The sequence below is a fragment of the Carassius gibelio genome, chromosome A9, assembly GCF_023724105.1.
Source record: "Carassius gibelio isolate Cgi1373 ecotype wild population from Czech Republic chromosome A9, carGib1.2-hapl.c, whole genome shotgun sequence".
NCBI classification, from domain to species: Eukaryota; Metazoa; Chordata; class Actinopteri; order Cypriniformes; family Cyprinidae; genus Carassius; species Carassius gibelio.
This window is the reverse complement of record NC_068379.1, coordinates 4,098,515-4,109,679: the sequence shown is the minus strand read 5'-3', so window position 1 is coordinate 4,109,679 and position 11,165 is coordinate 4,098,515.

Sequence of the window (11,165 nt, the reverse complement as noted above, 5' to 3'; positions counted from 1 at the left end):
TACTGCCCTTTGGTCTTTTTGTATTCTGCAGATTTCAGCCAATTAACGATAGTCCCTCCCTATTCATTAACACTCATGGTTCTCATGAGTTGCAGAAAGGGGAGCTTATGCAGCTGGGTGATTCTCATTGGATCTCAAGATAGAATTCTAATTTTTCCTATTTTGAACATAAATGCACAAACTGAATTTGAAAAATCTTACTATCTTATCTGATTGTAATTGATTCTCAAATTCTGTTAACATGGTGTTCCTTGAGTCCAATGTCATATTGACAACAAATAAGAATGGTTCAAGTCCAATGTTTACTGGAACTTGCCAAAAGTAGATGTTTTTCTTTGGTGCCGTTGTCCTTACCACTCCCCGCAGACAAGTGTGCTCTTAAAAATATGAGGAAAATACTACATTAAGCAGTTAATGATTTTAAGTATATGGAAGCTTATTTCCACCACAGAAGAAAAAAATAAATAAATAGAGAAGAAGAAAAAAGGTCATTTTGACTATTTATATCATGACTGATCTATCTCACTGTTCGCTAATATCTCAAGGTTGCTGACTTTTTTTCTCCAATTTGACCTTTTTGATTCCTTTGGGGGAAATAATTCCATAGAATCCATAGAAGTTTGTCAGCAAGTTTATTGAAACCACAAAAAAACCACATAGTTAAAGAGAAACCCTAACAACCTTTTATTCTTTATGATCAGACTTCAAGCTTTCTCTAGTAAAACATGACTGCAAAAAGAAAAAGAAAAGAAAAAGAAAAGAGCAATTTGAGTTAACATGACTAAATCAATTGACACTTAATGGACAATTACAATAGAAGACCCCAGCAGCAAACACCAATTTTGGAATGTTTATTTTTTTCTGTGATGCAAGCTATGTCAATTAGCATTGCAATTGTGTGTTAATTGTCATTCAAAGTTTTCCGCTCTTTAATAGTGTTCTCAAAACGTTGGCACAAAAACATTATTCATAGAATCTTTTTAAATATTACTACTTGTTTCACAATGTTCAGAGAACATTCAAAAGTAACGTTTCCATAATGTTTGGGAAATTATCAAAATGTTTCCTTAACATTCTCATAACCAGGAAAAAACATAAAAAAAAAAAAAAAAAAAAAAGCTGGACATCCAGTGAGGATTCAAAAATAAAATTTGAATAACTTAATGGAAAGGCTTGTATAATGATATTTGAACATATTTCTGTTAAAGGTGCCACAGAATGGAAAACTGTATTTACCTTGGCATAGTTGAATAAGAGTTATGTACATGGAAATGAAATATAGTGAGCCTCAAACACCATTGAAAATCTCGTGCTGCAATATTTCACTGAACAAGAGGCGAATCCAAACATAACACCGACTGTGATATTACAGTAGGGATCATTAATGTTTACACCCCCAACATTTGCATAACGTTTACCAGCCCATGTTCTAGGCCAGCCAGACCAGCCAGATATTGCTATTAAAACTGATAAATAAATAAAAAAAGAAACCAAAAATGTTTTCAAATATTTAGCAATTAAGATAGATGAAGATATCGCTGACCCTAAACTGCAACGTCCTACTTTGTTAACTTTCTAAAGTGTCAAAAAAAGTGGAAAAGACAAGTGCAAAAATGCTTATAACAGCAACACAGAAAATGCATCCACATCTTCACCGACAACTCTCTCAAGCCTCGTTCACTCGGACGCTAAACATTCTTTCAAAATCTCTTAAAATCTGTATCTTTGTCTGATACAGCCATATCAGGTTGGATGCCTAATCTCTCCATCATTCATGCTGGACAGAAAATATTTTTGCCATTAAACAGCCAATCAGAGTTGAGCTCAACATTATTATTCACGACCCTTCCAAATAATTCTAGGAACAAATCCTAGGTTTGTAAATGGAAATGTAAAACCATTTCTGGAGAATTTTTGCCCTTTAATTATTTTTGCTTTTAATTCTTCAACTTTTCATTCAAATTTTCACTTTACAGATAGTTATACAGGCTTTTTTTTGCTCCACCTAATTTTTATTATAAATATATTTTTATTTTTTTATTTTAATTCAGATATTGAAAAAATGTCATCATAGAGGTCAGTATCAATATCTATATATATCTTTGTGTTTTTTTATTTATTTTATTAGTTATTTTAAATAAGCTTAATACACTGGTTCTCAATGCTGGTCATTGGAGCACCCAGCACTTCACATCCCTCTGATTTTTATCACCAGCTCATTAGTAGAGGTTTCAAGACTGTCTGATAAGAGAGATGTCCATAATGTACAGTGCTGGGGTCTTCCGGGACAGAGATTGAGACCTAAAAGTTCTTTAGAAGAAAACACTGTCAATTCATTAATCTAAAAATCCCTAAATGCGATGAAGTAAAGTGTGCCTCAGTCTGGTTTCTCCATACTCTAATCCATTCTGGCTGGGAGAGTTAGACCATCCGATCCCATAAACCAAGTTCTCTACAAACAGTTTAAACAGGTGGGCTTACAAACAGAGACACAAACCCATTTCTGTCCCAGTGTAACCCGTTGGTGAAAGGAATATAACGCATTCTCACACAAGCATCGACTTCTTCAATTAACAGGTATTGTACAAAATGGACAAAAGTCTTTCCACACAAGATGCAGCAATATTCAGGAACAAGTCTTATTCATAGAGCTTAATACAATGAATACAACACAGATTCCTGATATAGGACACGTGATATTCCTCAGCTTCAGATTACTGCTCCCCCTTCTTTTGTTACGGTTTACGCTGCCGGAAGGAACACGGAGCCGAGGATAAATGAAATAAGGCTTTATTATCCAACAAAGGCGTTATCCAAACATGGATCACAGAGGAAGACACGCGTAAGTAGCAAGTAGACCTGACAAAATAGAACTGAAAGGACAAGGCTTATGTACAAGGGATAATTGGGGAAACACAGGTGGATGGCATGACTAAATTAACAGGGACATTAATTTAGGAGGAGCCAGGGAAGAGACAGGAGCATCCAGATGGTCCACCAGAGACCAGCCAGGATGGAGATCCATGGTGGAGTCGATGGCGGGAGGAGCCATGGTGAAGGAGGGATTGACGACACCAGGGGGCCGACAGGCGGAGACTGCACCGGTGAGTGAGGAGCCCAAGATGAAGCAGCACAGCTGCAGAGCCAGGGTGACGTCGAGGATCCGGGGGGCCTAGGTGGAGCAGAAGGCTCAGGCGACCAAGGCGGAGGCAGGGTCCTGGAAGACCGCTGTGGAGCCGGAGTGAGCAAGGATGGGGGTGGAACCAGAGGGAAGGAGGAGCCTGACAGAGCCGGAGGGATGGAGTGATGAGGTGAAACCAGAGGAGTGGAGTCCCGAGGCGGCGGATGGTCGACGACTGACCAAGGTGGAGCAGGTGGGATGTCAGGCCACGGTGGAGACGAGGAGAAGTCCAGGGCTTGGAGGCTGGAGGCGGAGACAGGGCCTTAACGTGCCAAGGCGGAGCTGGAGACTGGCAGTCCAGTGGCGAACCATCACGCCCAGATGGCGCGGACTGAGGGTGAGCTGCGGGACTGACTGGCACCAGCAGGGATGACGAGGAACTGGCTGGTCTAGGAGGAGGAGAGAGAGGAAGGATGGGAGGAAAGACAGGAGGATCAGGGCTGGACAGAACCAGCGGAAGTGGAGCAGAGGGACCAGCAGGTCCAGGAGGAGGTGGGAGAGTGAGGCCGGGAGGGAACACAGGAGACACAGAAGATTCAGAGCTGGGCGGAACCAGCGGAGACACAGAAAATTCGGGGCTGGGCGGAACCAGCGGAGAAACAGAAAATTCATAGCTGGATGGAACCAGCGGAAATGGAGCAGAGGAAATGACTGGAGGAGGTAGGAGTGGGATACTGAGAGGGTATACAGGGGAATCAGGGCTGGACGGAACCAGCGGAGAAACAGGAATATTAGGCATTACCTCCATAGACCAGTCCATCAGATCCATAAGTTGCTCCATATGATCTTCAGAGACTGCATACAGCTCACCCTCAGTCATGGATGTGTGGGCAGGGCTTTCCTCCACACCCTCGATCTCCACTAAGACTCCCACGATGCACGGTGTTGCCGGCTTGTCACTGGATGGCTCGGGCTCTGCGGCGGGCTCTGGCTCCGTGTGGCCAGATGGTGGCTGGCTGGTCTCTGGGTCCGGAGTGGAACTGGGGCAGATGGTGAGAGGTGACCCATTTCTCGCCAGAGTCCGCTCCACGAATGCGGCGAATTCCTCCCGAGGACCATCTTCGGGCAACAACGCTCTGCACTTGGAGTTCAGGCTGGTGTTATAGAAGGTGCAGAGCGCGTGGTCCGGGTAGCTGGTGGCATTCGCTAGCAGAAGAAACCATCTGGTATGGTCCTCAAGAGAACATCCTTCCTGCTCCAGCATGAGGAGGAGGAATTCAGGGCTATAGAGGGGATCCATTGACACACTACGGAAAGAAAAAGACTGAAAAAATGGAAAACAAAACGGAGGGAAACCACGTAGTTTTAAACTTTTTTAGGTCGGGTCTTCTGTTACGGTTTACGCTGCCGGAAAGAACACGGAGCCGAGGATAAACGAAATAAGGCTTTATTATCCAACATAGGCATTATCCAAACATGGATCACAGAGGAAGACACACGTAAGTAGCAAGTAGATCCGACAAAACAGAACTGAAAGGACAAGGCTTATGTACAAGGCATAATTGGGGAAACACAGATGGATGGCATGACTAAATTAACAGGGACATGGAACACATGGGAAATAGAATAGACACACCTGGGAACTAATTAAACCAAATACGGAAGACAGAAACTGGGTCAAAGGGGCAAAAACACACTAAATGAGTCCAGGTATGTAACATCTTTCCTCTTCGTGGCAAAGAAATCTATTACATCGTGTACCTCGTCAAGGACATTACAACCTTTTTCGGCCAAGTGCTATAATAACACTACTGTGCTACTACTGCATCGTTTTTGTTGTGCAATTTTCCCATTTTTATTAATAGTTAAGAGATTTTAACACAGTTCTGCAGCTCTTCAAAAGGTCATTAAAAAGTTCAAAAATCATAAAGTTTTAAATTCACAGTTGTGGCATTAAATGTTGCATGCACTGCAAGTTAATATCTTCCAGTGATTTTGATTTCCAGTAGAATTATTTAAACATCCTTAAATCAACATACATTTACTTTAGATGCAAAACATGAAGAAATCAAGTCTTGAAACTGAACAAAACTAAGTGAGGTTGATTAAAATAGTAAAAAATCTATCAATGGGGTATGAAAATAACATTTCTGTTTGAATGAAGCCGTTTTTAAAATTTTATTTTACCTTTTTTTTTTTTTTGGAGCCCATTGGCAGATGTTTGTTCTTTATTTTTATTGAACATAAACACGCTTCAATTTGATCAATTTCACAGGACAACAGACAATTTCTCTGGGAAACGAGACAAAAATACTGCAAAAAAAAGTCACTTTCTTGTGATCAGAAGTTACAGCAAAAGTTTCCATATTTAAGTGTTTAGGAGCAGAATTGGTTAAACTAAAGTGTTGTTGTTGTTGTAAAATTAATTAAAAAGTTGCTGATAGCTTATTGTGTGCTCGCTATGTGTGGACCTATTTTGTTCCCTTTAAATGATTCATTCAGATCAAGTCCAGTGAACGCAGGCAATGCTGTCTTTGCAGTGGATGGTGTCCACAGTCTGAATTGCAGTTCCTGTCTTACAGACATGAGCGATGGAATCCCCAAGATGAGGCAGATGGTGTTTGGGGTGGTGACAGCCATTGATTGATTGACCTGCTGAACTACGTGGCCTCTCGTGAGAGAAGGGAATGCTCGCTGTCTGAGTACTCGCTCTCAGAAGAGAAGTGAACAACCAAGAGTGTGAGGACACAATGCTGGAGTGTCCTTTTCTTCTCTCGAACAGTTTTTCAGTTTATTTCCCTGCAAGTAGTATGTTCATTTCTAAAGAAGAATATGAGTCAACAAGGGGGGGGGGGGGGTCCTATGGGAAATAGGTTTACTGAAGTAAAACAGTTTTAATACAAGCCCTAGTTCTTACATCTTTAATGGTTTAACTAAAAATATGGCTACATTTACGAGGCATAGAATATTAATAAACACAAAATAATAAGAATAGGCCTACAGCAAGGTGCAGCACTACAATAACTAAAAAAGAAAAAAAAAGTTACTTTTACATCTAATTTGATAGTTTTTTTTTTTTTTTTAGTTTTTTTTTTTTTGCGTCTTCTACACAAAGTAATTGAATTGAGTTTATGTGGAAAGTTTTGGAATTATTAGTTTAGGATGCATGTTGTCAACAGTTATTGGTCAAACTATTTATTATTTTTCTAGTAAAACTAAGGCAGTAATTGAACATTTTGTCATATGAACATATTTTAAAGAGATCAACATATTTCATAGGCAGGTCTTTTAACAACGCATACACTTAAATGACGTAAATATACTACGAAAGCCTCTGTTAACTATTTAAACCTAAAAAAAACAACAACTATTTAAACCTGATCAACAGCGCCGCCTGCTGATGCTACGAAGATAACCCATAATATCTAGACGTAATAATGTGGTCTCAGACTGTTGGACTGTATACGAGCTCAGTTTATTTTTTAGTAATATACTTTGGTGTGGTATTAAAAAGTCTGAAAGTATAAATATGCTTTTATGCAGCATTGCATCTTTATAAAGGCCAAGAGCCTTGCCATTACACCCTAATCAGCTATCAGCATGAACACAGTTTTAGAGAAAAGTACAGAGGTTTATTAATTGTAGTAGTAGCAGCGTTTTACACCTTTTTTGCCCGTATTTAGTTCATAAATGAAAACGTAATCCTAGTTTCTCATTTTGGATTCCTGACCTCTGTTTATTAATAACCAAATTCCTCGTTGACCTGTCAAATTGACCTGCAGAGCTTCTCACATGCTTAAATTTTAGCCAGCAGAACAAGAAAGTGTGTGCAAGTTTAACACAAGACTTGTCAAAGTAATATGCTCTGCGTGAACATCAGTGTCAGACTCATGCAGGCCTGTGCAAGTTCATGCAGAGCACCCCAGGGGCGCCCTCAAGAAAGCCCCGTCACGTGATGTGAATTTAGCCCGTGGGGGAAAAAATTGCCTTGGCGCCAACTGAAATACACGGGAAAATCATGCCGAAGAGTTGTTGTGTAGTTTTCTGTACCTCCAATAAACTAACAAATTATGAATTGAAGTTCTACATCCTTCCTAAAAACCGGAAAGGATGACAAAATGGCAACAAGCAATAAGTTGTGAGGATGATCAAGGGAAGTTGTGGAAATCCCACGACTTAGCATGTGTATGGGTGCAGTCGGCATATCATTACAGTAGGCTACGTTAACAGTGTGTTCATTAATAACGCTATCATACTGTGTAAGGTTGTTTCAGAAAGTGTCATGCATATATAATTAGCCTTATTATTCTACCTGAAACAAAACTATGCCTAGTGCCTAGACTATAGCTTAGTGTCGAACCCAAACTCACATGAAAACGTGTCTGCTAAGAGGTGTAGTCTACGTGATACCACTAGAAAAGACCAAGGATTTCCGTATACCCGCTTAAAAAAGCGTGAGGATATGTAACAACTTAGTTTTGTGTCAGAACTTTTACACTTTCATTCATAAATTCACCTCGTCTGTGTTTGCAAAATGAAACGGATAGAATCAAGGAATCCAGTCTAAAATGGAACTGGAGAACATTACGGAATTTGGCTATTTGGCTATTATTAGGCTATTTTTTAATGAATACAGCACCAAGCACAATCAGAAATAAGATATGAGCATAATAACACACTCAGCTAAATATTGTTATCGATAAAATCCCAGAAATCACAGAGATATAATTTTCTTCAGTATTGCAAACCCTTACATTTTTTCTTTATTTTTATGTGCCACCCCAAGATTTACTGTGGCCTCATCTGCCCACCCCTATTAACATTTTCTGGGGGCACCTCTCTGAGTGTGTAGAGGTGGTTTTGGAAACTTTTAATCTTCTTGTTAAATCTCCGTTCCATCTCCACTGACCATCAATAACCTCATTTGTTTTTCCTCTGTAGCTTCCTGGCACTGGGCCTCTGCTTGTTACGGGAAATCTGCCTTTCTTGTTATACAAGTCCCTTTCTCACTCAATCCATAGTATGAACACTCATCATGGCTAATTTTGACTTAAACTTCAATTTTCTGATGAACAAATGGCTCTCTCTCTCTCTCTCTGTCTCTCTCTCTCTCTCTCTCTCTCTCTATCTATCTCTCTCTCTCTCTCTCTCTCTCTATATATATATATATATATATATATATATATTCCCTTTTGTGTTTGCACATTCTGATTCGTGTTGCTCTGTTGAATTAACTGATGGCTGTGAAATGTGGACAAGCTGGAATAATTGGTTCAGATCTGTGTTTCAGTGGTTATTCAGTGGATCCAGGATGAAGTCCGAAACCTTGAGGAAGATGCGAGAAGAGCAAAATCCATCAAACTCGCAACCCAAGGGGCCTGGACGAGGTGGAACCTCCCTAAGAGAGCAATCACATGGAGTGAACTGTGGCAGCTGGAGCCCTTCCGTATATCCTTTTTACTCCAAGCAGTGAACAACACCTTGCCAACCCCAGTCAACTTTCACAGGTGGGGGATGAGAGAGGAATGTGCAGGTTGTGTGGTGGGAAAAAAACAATGGCCCACATTCTGTCAGGTTGTAAGACCGCATTGATACAGGGGAGATATAGGTGGCGCCACGACAAGGTGTCGGCAGTGCTTGCAGACATCCTGGAGCAAGAAAGAAGGAAGAAACAGCTAGCCAAAGCAAGACCACTGTTGAGAAGCATCCCCTTTGTAAAAGAGGGCCAAAGACCTGTCATCCACAGCCAAGCCAGGCAGAATCTGGCTGGAGGGTGTTGTGGTTAAGGGTCGAAACACCCAGTGAAGGTTGGGAACCCCCTGATGACCTCTCTCCCTGGCCAGGGCTTCATCCATTAGAAATGGGTGTATATGGCAGCATCGTAGATGTATTTTACAACAGTTGCTGCAGGAGATTTGGATTAGATTCTTTCAGTAATGTTTTCATGGTCCCAAAACAGCATTGCACAATATCCCAATTTCTACAACAGAAAAATAAAATCAATACAGGTTGCAGGCTTTCATGCTAAAAGAAAAAAAAAGGTTAATTACAGTGGAAAACAATGGTTCAAGACACACATACACACACACATACAGGTATATAGTCTTAAACTAGTTATTCATTGTAATTTAATATTTTACATATATCCTTTTATTAAGCAAGCATGTTTTAAATTGATTAAAAACAATTCTATACAGACAGTTTTTTTAGCATATTAGAATTATTTCTGAAGAATTATGTGACACTGAAGACTGCTGGAGTAATGACAGCTGAAAATCCAGCTTTGACATCACATACATTTTTTTAAAATTAATTTCAATTAAATAATAATTTAATATTTCACAATATTGCTGTTTTCACTGTATTTTGATCAAATAAATGCGACCTTGATGAGCATAAGAGTCTTCTTTAAAAAAAACTTTGCATTGACCTCAGACGATTTTTCTTTTATTTTTAGTTTTCTTTTTTTTACTAGCCATAGGCTAGCATTTCATTGCAATTTTATAATCGTCTCATGATTTCACTGCTACAGTGTTGGTATGAGCCTTACAGTACTTAATCTCAGCCCACAATCACACCGCAGCACAGTTTAATAAGACAGAAAGGCCACTACAGCTGTGGCAGGAGACATGCCTGGAAAGCTGATTGTGAAGCCCTGCTCCAACAAAAACATTACAAGCACTCCTGTCGGTTTAACAGCATCCTTTCCACACATTGTGAGCACTCGGAGATCTGCTCAGCTCATCAGCTCATGCACAGAACTGTATCTTCTGTGAGTGACTCATGACGGCTTCTGCGTCATTCACCACCAAAAGGAAATTCACTAGAAAATCATTCATACACACAGAGCCAAGGTAACACTTTCCTTTCTTGAATGATGATGTTTTTCGGCCTTCTCTGAAGTGAAATGTTCCAGTTAGGCTGCTCTTTCTGTTGATTACATGATTACTCCAGTATGCTGCCACTTTATTTGTGAATCATTGGATCGTGTACAACCAGGAATCGACTTGTTGAAGAATGTAATAAATTGCATTTCATTATGCTACTGTAGGTCTCTATATGTTAATGGGGTCTCTGTATGTGAGAGAGAGAAATTCTCAGACATTAGTAGAGATGATGATGGTACTAAACGAGATGCTTCAGATTTAATCAGATTTATAAGTCTTTATGCCTCGCTGAATATCTGCTGAAGATTTTCTTTCTAGTCAAAAGTTAAGAGTTGTCTTTTTTATTTAGAGTTCAGCTCTGCAGGACTCTGGTCCTTTCATATGGACAAATCCACAATTTTGTGAAAATTGTGTTTTGTTTAATTTTGTTTAATTTAGCTTTGTTTAATGTTACAAAAAAAAAAAAAAAACAGTGTAGCCTAGAATAAAAAGGATCCAAAAGTGTGTTAAAAGGAGCCAGTACTCAAAAGTTTACTGTGAATGGCAGCATGCAATCTGTCGTCCACTGCTGTGGCTACAGTGTTCATCCACACAATCCCCTGAAATCCTAACAGTGCTGTGGTTTTGTCCGTAAGTATGATTTGTATATGCTGAAATGTTGTAAAGACACAGATTTTCACTGCCAAGAACATGCAGTGGTTTTCAGCCTCAGGCCGTGGTCAGTCAAACTCATCATTTTGTTTTCAAGCTCCTCAGACAAGAGCGTAAAAATAAAAATAGTGCCATATGTAAGAACAACAGCAACAATTTTATTGATGATGAATATGATGATTATAATTATATTAGTAGAAGTAGTAGTAGTAGTAGACGTAGACATAACATTCATAATGCAAATAATGTGTTTTATTCTTGTAGAACTGTCAAAAAATTATTAGAAACTTATTCTGCACATTTATTATTGGACCTTGTATATAAAAATAAGCAGAGATGCTCACAAGTCTCTGAGCTAGAGTCCAAGTCAAGTCTTAAGTCTCTTTATTATATTAAGTCTCTGGTTATAATAAATGTTGCATCACGTAAAGCGACCCATCCAAGCTGCTTAGAACACTGCATAGCTATATATAAGGAATTCAAAGCATGTAATATGTTATTATGAC